Here is a 10,679-nt window from a genome sequence, read left to right as displayed (position 1 = left end):
GGTAATCGCTGCAAGCACCTCTGAGAGAAAGCTGCCCTCGAGTTCCAACTGATGCCAGACAGTCCAGTTTCTCCCCGTATGAGTCTGGGTCCCCAGAGACTCGCCCGGAACTGGAGTTCAGAGCAGACGGGAGCTTGTGTCTCCCTCCAAATTGAAAAAAACAACCATGTCCTCAGTTGCCAGCCCTTTCCATGTGCGCCTCCATACCTCTGCACTTTACTTCCGCACCTCCTCTGAGTCTCAGTGTGCTTTTCTCTTTCCTTCTAGTTGTAGAATTTCCACCCAGCCAGCCTTCCTGTGGTTCTGGATGATGTCCGTTTTGTCTTTTAGTTGTATTTTTGAAGTGGTTGTGCGAGGCAGCAATTTCCAGTGTTTACCTATGCCGCCATCTTGGTTTCCTTTTCTACATACAGATATTTTAGACTTTCTGTTTCTATCTTAATGACTTTTGATCTTGACAAGGTCATTTTTCCAGGATACCTTCCTGGTCAAGCCCTCCATTTTTTCAGGTTATACCTAATATTGAAGTCACCCCTCTTGCACAGTGACTTGTCTAATAGAGTACCTCTCTGCATGTTTCTGCCGGCTGTTAATTTTTTCTAATAGGGGCAGGAACTATTTCCTTCTTTGCTCTGGCCCCAAGATGCTTAGCTGAGGACCCTGTGCACTCTAGGCCCAATCAGGATTTGTCGACCAGCTAACTGGGAAAATAGCCTCAGACAAATAGCATGTTTGCAAACGAAACCATCCATCATTCTGTCTCTGGAAGCTGTGAGTAATTGGGGGTTTTCTACGGTTCTTAAAGATCTCCACAGAGTGGAAAGGCTTCACTTTCCTTTTAAGCCTCCAATTTCAGTGTTGGTGAGTCAGGCCTCCCAGTTTATTTCTGCATCAAGGGAAGCTCTGAGTACTTCTTAACCTAGAGGAGACCTGGTGAGCCCTGAGCCTGGCCAGAGAGTCAGCAGATGCACTCCACACAGTTTTCTATTACAACATGAGAGATGTGGCTAGGGGCAGGAAACCCATGCTGTCTAGTCATGAGACTGGCCACATGAAATGGAGCTGGCCGAGGAGGCCATGTTGATCCGCCCCATGGAACACCAGGAGCCTGGTGCTGCACTTGTCTCTCAGAATGAGAACTAATTTTTCATAGAGTGCTTTCCAAATACCAATGATGCAATGTATTTGGTTGGTTCACCATATTATTCACCATATTCAAACTGTCAGAAACCTTAAATATCTGAGCAAAACCTCATCAAAGGATTTTTTGGGGACTTGTTATGTATGTTGCACAGCTGAGAGATTTGTAGTCTATATGACTTCCAAATCCTGTAATCGAAGCATTTCAATGTTGTCATTTTCAGCTATAGACCATCCCACGATTATTGCCTTTTCTTTTGCTACTAAGAGATGGCTTATTCATAAACATTTCTGCAGTTGTGTAGCAAAAGCAAAATAGGCCCCGCTTGATTCCATCTGCTGTGATTGAGGAGATAAGGTGGGAAGGATTGACTTCCCAGCACACATCTTAGAACTCTTGAAAGCACGATCTGGGTGAGTAAGGAAGTTCTTCCTGAGCTACTAAGGCTTGTTGAGAGAGGTGTATTGCCTGCAGCTTGGAACAAGGATTGGCCAGGTGGTTATCCTTGGAGCCCTCTTATCCTGTGGGATCTGGACTGCTCTGCTCTTCCTCAGCCCCCAGCCCCCTACGGGGACAGTTATATCACCAGCTGGAATAGATGACCTAATGTAGCACCCTCTCTGTGTTCTCTAATAAATTTGATAAATCTCTCTGTGTGAAAAATCTCCTATGTTTTAGCCCAATTTTCTTCTGCTTAACCCTGTTACTCCTACCTCGCCTCCCTCAGACTGCCTGAGATAATTACTTAGAGATATTCTTTGAATAATTATAGGTCACAGATAATTTCTCTTTAGCCCTCTCTCTTCCACGTTCCCCACCCTGTGGTCTCCCTTTAGCCAGTTCTAATTAGCTTCTTTGATCCTTCCTCCCAGTTGTTCACTCTAGCTTATCAATTACATTTCTCCCCCATGAATGCTTTCTGTACTGGCTTTGTCTATCTAGCCAGAGGAGCTGAGAATGAGAATCTAGAGCCACGCAGTGGGAGGTGGTACATTCTTCTTTGTTCCCCACCACAGGTAGGCCCTCCACACTTCTGAGAAGAATGAAAACCCAGGTGCTCTGTCTTAGCAGAAAAGTAAAAATAGTAATTCGCATTAAATTGTATACCATATTTTTCCATGTATAAGATGCTATTGTTCTCAGAAAACTACAGGACATTGAAAAAAGAGATAGAGGAAGACATAAACAAATGGGAGAACATACCGTATTCATGGATTGGTAGAATCAACATCATTAAAATGTCCAAAAGACCCGGAATAGCTGCAGCAATTTTGAGAAAGAAGAACAAAGTTAGAGGGATCATAATACCAGATATCAAGCTATATTACAAAACCACTGTTCTCAAAACTGCCTGGTACTGGCACATGAACAGATATTTAGACCAGTGGAACAGAACAGAGAACCCAAAAATCAACACAAGTCATTATGCACAATTAATATTTGACAAAGGAGGCAAGAGCATACAATGGAGTCAAGACAATCTCTTCAATAAATGGTGTTTGGAAAATTGGACAGATACATGCAAAAAAATAAAACTAGACCACCAACGTATAACATACACAAAAATAAAGTCAAAATGTATAAAGGACTTAAACATAAGACAGGAAACAAAAAAAGATTTAGAAGAATCCATAGGCAGCAAAATATCAGACTTACGTTGTAGCAATATCTTTACTGATAATAGCATCTAGGGCAATGGAAACTAAGGAGAAAATAAGCAATTGGGACTACATCAAAATTAAAGCTTCTGCACAAAAAAAGAAATTATCAACAAAACAAGAAGGAGCCCACTGCAAGGGAGAACATATTTGCCAATGGTATATTCGATAAGGGCCTAATCTCGAAAATTTAAAAGGAACTCATACATGTCAACAAAAAGAAGGTAAACAATACAATAAAAAAATGGGCAAAGGATCTGAAAAGACACTTTTCAAAAGAGGACATAAAGGCGGCCAAGAGATAGATGCAAACATGCTCAAAGTCACTAATCATCGGAGAGATGAAAATCAAAACAATAATGAGGTACCATCTCACACCTGTCAGAATGGCTATCATCAACAAATCAATGAATGCCAAGGGCTGGCCAGGGTGCAGAGAAAAAGGAACCCTTGTGTACTGCAGGTGGGAATGCACACTGGTGCAGCCATGTGGAGACAGTATGGAATTTCCTAAAAAACTAATAATGGAACTCCTATTTGACCCAATAATCCCACTTCTAGGAATATGTCCCAAGAAACCAGAAACACCAATCAGAAAGGATATATGCACCCCTATGTTCACAGCAGTACAATTTACAATAGCTAAGATTTGGAAACAGCCTAAGTGCCCATCAGCAGATGAGTGGATTAAAAAACTGTGGTACATCTACAGAATGGAATATTACGCTGCTATAAAAAAGAAGGAACTTTTAACATTTGCAACAGCATGGGTGGAAGTGGAGAGCATTATGCTAAGCGAAATAAGCCAGACAGAGAAAGATAAATATCACATGATCTCACTCATATGTGGGATATAATGATCAATGTAAACTGATGGACAAAAACAGAGTCAGAGACGAGATAACACTGAACAAACCATCCAACTTCAGAGAGAAAGCGGGGGGCGGGGGCGGAGGTGGAGGGAGATTAGAGATCAACCAAAGGACTTGTTGATCCTTGCATGCATATGATTGCATGCATATTAGCATAACCAATGAACACAGACACTGGGGCAGTGGGTGCTTCTCCTCAGGGGTGTGAGTGATTGGGGGGGGGGGTGTCAATTGGGGAAAAAGGAGACACATGTAATACTTTAAACAATAAAAAAAAGCTAGAAAAAAAGATGCTTTTTTCCCCTAAAATTGTTAGACTGAAAATCGAGGGGCATCTTATACACGGAAGTCAGCCAAGGAGGGAGCCTCACAGGTGCGTAGCTGCCCATACCTTGTCAAACAGGCTTCCTCCAATCATGGGTCTTATTGTTACTGATGTCACCTGATGCCATACTCAGAGGTGGAGGAGGAGAGTGCGCAGATGCAACAGGGACCAGAGCGTTCTGAGCCCATAAAGATGTCAAAAAATAAAAAGATAAATACCGATAAGCGATTGTCTTACTCTGCAAAATTCAAACTGAATGTAATAGCTATGCAAAAGCGCATGGAAATAGAACTGCAGAGAGACAATTTGGACCTCCTCCCACTGAGTGTATGATCAGACAGGGGAGAAAACAGGAAGAAGAACTCCTTAAGATGCCAAAAAAGAAGAAGGCCTTAAGAGGAAAACCAGCAAAATGGGCAAACTTGGAGCAGAGGCTTAAGACTTGGATTATGGAGCAGCGCCAGAGTGGCTTATGTGTGTCAACCAAGCTTAATCAATGTCAGGCAAGAATGTTTGCAAGCGAAATGAACATTGTTGATTTTACAGGAAAGGCAAAATGGTGCTTCCATTTCATGAGGAGAGAAGGGTTGCCCATGAGAACACGAACAAAGTTAGCTCAGAAAATGCCACCAGTTTATGAGGATGATCTCACATATATAGACATTGACTCAGAAGACAGCAGTGATACAATAGAAGTTGAAGAAATTGATATGTCTGGAACTAATAGTGATGAAGAAGAGAGCAGTGATGCAACAGAGGCTGAATAAAGTGATATGCTGCATAATATCATAGTACTGGTATGTAAACATTACCTGTGGTGATTACTAAATAAAAATGTGTTCTGTTTTATGTTTAAAATATTGATTTCTTAATTTTGGGTTGGAAAAATGGCCATCTTATACATGGGGGCGCCTTATACACATAAAAATACAGTAATATATTGTGGTAAAACAACTATTATTTGAATGCTTGGTATTTGATAGGAATTGTGCTGATCTCTTCATATAATATCATTTCATTTCTACAACAGTCCATGAGATAAATATTATTATTAATACCTGTTTTACAGATGAAGAGATAGAGGTTCAAAGAGGTTTAGTAACTTATCCCAGTAATACAGATTGAAGACGCTGAAACTAGGACTTGAACCCAAGTCTCCTCTCTGACTCCAGAGCAACTTGTTCACTAGTTTGTTTGCTGAGTTTGGGCTTTTTGGTAAAACAAAAGTCCAGACCATTGGCTCCTAGCCCACAAAAAAACAAACACACTAGCCCTGGGATGAGATGCCCTAGTGTGGAAGAGGCTTTCTAAATTGAGATTATAAAACTGGTATAGAAGCAAGTTGGTGTGGCACTATGGGTCTTTACATATCTTAATACCTGGAAATCTCCTTTTCAAAAAATAATACTCTGATAAATTCTTGACTTGCTTTCTTTTTTTTTTAAGAGAACAAATCCATTTTATTTACTTTTCAATAAGTTTAAATCTTTGAGGGGTACGGCATTACATGGATTCTGTGTCTAATGGCCTTAGTGGGAAGGTTGCTTCGGAATTTAGCACGAACCATGCCACTGTTTCCATGAGCATGAGTTACCTTTCCCCAGATTACTCTGGTTTTGTTTGGTTTGCCACCAGGAGTCACTGTGTTGTTCTTTGCTTTGTACACATAAGCACATCTCTTGCCTAGATAGAATTCAGTTTCATCTCCAGCATAAACACCTCTAATTTTAAGAAGAGCTGTGTGCTCCCTCTGGCTCTGGAGACCCTGCTTATAGCCAGCAAAAATGAGCTTGGACCACAGCCTTCCAGAAATATTTGTCCTTATAGAAGTTCTGTCTCAGCAGACCTCCACAGGATCCAAGATGGTGGGGGAAAACTTGCTTTGATTCTTAATTCACTTTTCTAAAAGTTTGATCTCTCAGAAGGTTATGTGTGTGTTTGGTGAATTGAAAGTGTTGGGAACCTGAGCAGAAAGTGGCTATGTTTAGAGAAGCCAAGGGAAATGCAGAACTCTCTGAGTTTGAGGGAAAGCAGATTTTGGAAGATCCAGGGAAACATAGATATAATATCTGACTCAGAGCTTTGAAAGGAAGGATGACTCATAGTCTGGTAAGTGAAATGTGTTAAATACAGTCACAAGTGATTACTGCAAGGAACAAGAGAGGAGACATGTAAAGAAACCAACATGGCTGTATGGAGAGCAGTTAGAGATGAGCTTTTGTCAAAGAGATAAAAAAGAGACCTATAACCAAGAATAGATAGAGAAGAAGGGAGTAAAACTCTGAGAACACTGTCAGGAATACCAGGTGGGTGAGATCTGGGATGCTAATAATAAAGGATCTGCCTGAGCAGTTCGTGTTCAGATTGAGAGGCATGGCAAGGAAGGCATTAGCCACCTGCTTCAGTGAGATGATTCAATGTAGCAGATAAAGAGAGGGCATCTCCATCCTCTGTTCTATTTCTCTTTTGCCTTTGACTTCTCTTTTAAGGAAAATGGCCTTCCTGTTAGAAGGAATAAAACAAGCATGGTTAAGAGAAACTTGAGCCCAGGACTGTGAGGAAGAAGGAACAGAGCCACTGGCTTCTGTAAATTAGTTAGAATCTTCAAAAATCAAATGAAAATTATGGACATCGTCATGAGACCTATGTGTGTGAATCTTTATGGCCTCATGGGGGTTGAGAGAGAGGCAAGGAAATAGGATGGAGTAACTAACAGTTTTGGTTTGCAACATGATTTATGAGCATTTCTAAAGAGAAATGATCTTTTGGAGCTAGCGTGATTTTGGTAAAAGCAGGTCCTAACCATATTAGCTTAATCCTTCCACAGAAAGGTGCATAAATCTTACACATACCACTTGATAACTTATTAAAAGTAAATATTTCCATATATCCACCACCTGGATAAAGAAATAGAACTTTATCAGAACCCCACAAGATTCGCTTATGCTCCTTCCCAATTCTAATTGCCATTTTCAGAAAGATTTGCCAGCCAGGGAGATCAGACCAAAATTTTTTTAATTTCTTACCTCACCAAGAGACCGGTTTTATTTATTTTTTAAACATTTTTTTAAATTGATTTTTTTAGAGAGAGAAGGGAGAGAGAGAAACACGCACACATTGATTTGTTGTTCCATCCATTCATGCATTCATTGGTTGATTCTTGTGTATGTCCTGACTGGGGATCAAACCCTCAACCTTGGCATATCGGGATGACTCCAAACAACTGTGCTAACTGACCAGGAGATTAGACCAGTGTTATGGACACAGAGAAAGTTTGTGATCCAGGAAAACATTTGGCAGAATTTCACAATAAACTAATAGGTCAGGTAGAGAAATGATAAAGATGTGGATTTGTAGCTATTTGAACAATCAGACCTAATAAATGTTTACTTATAAACGGCTCAGTGTCAACAGAGTCTTCACTGTAGCTATGTGCCAAAGAACTCATGTCTGACTCTGACCTGTCCAACTTGCATTCAGCTTCTCATGTAAGGACATGGGGGCAGATGACACAGATCATGAGGGATAAGCAACATGTTGGCTATGTGACAGAATGAGAATCCAAAAGAATAGTGGCAGGCTATGAAGAAAGGCCCAAGTAGCAAAGTGACATTTAAAATTTTGTTATTAAATGTTTAATTTTATAAATAGCCATACTCATGTTTAAAAAATAAATCTTACCACCCAGAAGCAAATATATGGTGTTATATCACCTATACTGTTTGTAACTTACTTTGTGACACTACTTCCAAAAACCTAGATGTGGCCTGAGGCATTTGGAGTAGAGTGGCACTGGGGCAGAGGGGCCGGGCCCACTGGACACTGGGGGGGTTGTCCAGGCTGGAGCCCTGCGGGGGATTCCTCAGTACATGGAGCAGCATCCCACAGAGCATTGGCAAGAAGGCCATGGAATTCCAGAGTCACACAAAAATGACTCTGGATCCCATGATGCAAGATTGTGAAAGGGGAGCTTTCTCTAGACCAGTGGTTCTCAACCTTCCTAATGCCGCGACCCTTTAATACAGTTCCTCATGTTGTGGTGACCCCCAAACATAAAATTATTTTCGTTGCTACTTCATAACTGTAATTTTGCTACTGTTACGAATCATAATGTAAATATCTGATATGCAGGATGTATTTTCATTGTTACAAATTGAACATAATTAAAGCATAGTGATTAATCACAAAAACAATATGTAATTATATATGTGTTTTCCGATGGTCTTAGGCGACCCCTGTGAAAGGGTCGTTTGACTCCCAAAGGGGTCGCGACCCACAGGTTGAGAACCGCTGCTCTAGACAGTTGGTGGCTCCTAAGCTTCAGAAAGGCTGACCTGTCAGAGCAATGATGGGGCCAGTTGGTATGTTCCATGACATCAGATTTCAACTAGGCATCAGAAGTATTTCTCTAGCAATTGGAAGAGTTTAAAACTAGAGTTAAGGCTGCCTTGTTCAATGGTTGGCTCCCTACTGCTCTAGTCTTCAAGTACTAGGCAGCCAGTTTATCAGATATACTATACCAGATAAAAGTTTTGGGCATTGGGCCCAGTTACCCCAGATGCTGGCCCTCAAATCACTGTGAGGGCATTTATAAAAATCAGGTTTTGAGCCCATCTTCTGAATTGTGATTCAGTTTGTGTAGTAGTAAGGTTTAGAATCAGAATTTCCAAAAAGTTTTTCATGCTCCTTGGAGAAATGGCTGATTCCATGGCAGGTGCAGGAAAAAGACATTATTTGTACAAGAACATCTTGGGCCAGAAAGTAAGGAATTGCTCAAAGAATGATGGAAACATGTCAAAAAGACACAGAAGCTAGCACAAAAAAGCTCTGGTGATTAAATGAGGGGTAATTTGAGCAATAAAATAAAGAATGATAGAAATGGTTATAACCTCTAGAGCAGTGATGGCGAACCTATGACGCGTGTCAGAGGTGACACGCGAACTCATTTTTTTGGTTGATTTTTCTTTGTTAAATGGCATTTAAATATATAAAATAAATATCAAAAATATAAGTCTTTGTTTTACTATGGTTGCAAATATCAAAAAATTTCTATATGTGACACGGCACCAGAGTTAAGTTAGGGTTTTTCAAAATGCTGACACGCCGAGCTCAAAAGGTTCGCCATTACTGCTCTAGAGAAAATAAGAATCCATGAATCCATACTGATATGAATGAATGAATGAATGAATGAATGAGAAGGGAAATCTCTTTTGAAGTAGAGCACAACAAATACAGATAGAAGAAATAATGGAGTTTGAATATCATCATGTAATATCATTGTACAAGCACCATAGTAATAAGTATTTTGAGCAAGAATTATTGACGAATGCCAGAACTAAGTGGGTGAAAGTTTGATAAGGAACATGCTGTCTTCATATCTCAAAGTGTCTCCCTACAAAATTTTATTAATTTTGTTTCTCCCACTGCAGACACAGCTGAGGGGCCTATTTAAATTTATTAATTTAAAAGAGGCAAATAGTGTCTTTATAATGGAAAATCTGGCATGGAAATACCCAATGGAAGTGACCACCACCAGTTGTGGGCCTCACTGACATCTCATGCCTCCTGATATGATGCACTGAGAAAGACATAACATTGCTTTTATGGTATTCCTGTCAGCATGCATAACCTTAATCTAATTATGGGGGGAAATCAGACTAATCCAGACTGAGGGGCATTCTACAGTTGGCTTGTGCTCTTCAAAACTATCTGTAAAGACAAAGGCTAAGAAAATTATTTTCCTAAAAAGGATATTCTAAGAAGTTGGCAAAATCTGAATATCTATAGCTTATGTATCAGTGTTAATTTCCAGATTTTCATCATTGTACTGTGGTTATATTCCTGGGAAATACACACTTGATACATTTGGAGTAAAGGGGCATACATATATGTGCACCTTGCTCTCAAATGTTTCAGGAAAGAAAAAATATGTGAATATATATAGAAAGAGAAAATGAAAAAGCATATGTGTTAAAATGTTAACAATTGGTGACTTTTTTTTTGGAGTTTTTAAAATTTTTATTAAGGTGGTAATCTGCAATCTTTCACTATTAAAACATTGAAAATATAATTTTGGAGAATCACATATCAGGTTTATATCTTAACCAAGTTCACCCTACCAAAATTTGTAGTAGACTATTTGTGTTTAGGAAATTTATCCCATATTCATTCTCATATTTTGATGGGGCCAAGTGCTGGGGGAAAATGAGGATACTAAAAAGAGAAGGGAATTAAAACTTATTTTCTGGAAAGGATCTGATACATAATTGATAAATTTTGTGTGAACTGGTTAGTATGTTACCTTTTCCAGGGTTCTTTCCATTGTAATCTTAATTTTTATGTATTTTTTAATATATTTTTATTTATTTCAGAGAGGGAAAGAGAGATAAAAACATCAATGATGAGAGAGAATCATTGATCGGCTGCCTCCTGCACGCCCCCTACCGGGTATATGCCCTTTACCAAAATTGAACCCAGGACCTTTCAGTCTGCAGGCTGATGCTCTATGCCAGTGGTTCTCAACCTTCCTAATGCCGCGACCCTTTAATACAGTTCCTCATGTTGTGGTGACCCCCAATTTCATTGTTACAAATTGAACATAATTAAAGCATAGTGATTAATCACAAAAACAATATGTAATTATATATGTGTTTTCCGATGGTCTTAGGCGACCCCTGTGAAAG

General features: G+C 39.7%; 1 protein-coding gene and 1 pseudogene across 3 annotated transcripts in view; one reads left to right on the top strand and one right to left on the bottom strand.

Moving 5' to 3' along the window:
- SIL1 (SIL1 nucleotide exchange factor) overlaps positions 1-10,679 on the top strand; it is a 224,489-nt gene that overhangs the window by 199,710 nt on the left and 14,100 nt on the right. The window lies entirely within an intron of this gene.
- LOC106723861 overlaps positions 5,430-10,679 on the bottom strand; it is a 13,431-nt pseudogene continuing 8,181 nt past the window's right edge.

The sequence above is a fragment of the Myotis brandtii genome, unplaced genomic scaffold (assembly GCF_000412655.1).
Source record: "Myotis brandtii unplaced genomic scaffold, ASM41265v1 scaffold668, whole genome shotgun sequence".
NCBI lineage: Eukaryota > Metazoa > Chordata > Mammalia > Chiroptera > Vespertilionidae > Myotis > Myotis brandtii.
Note: the sequence above shows the minus strand (reverse complement) of the source record. Positions and strands in the feature narration are given on the sequence as shown.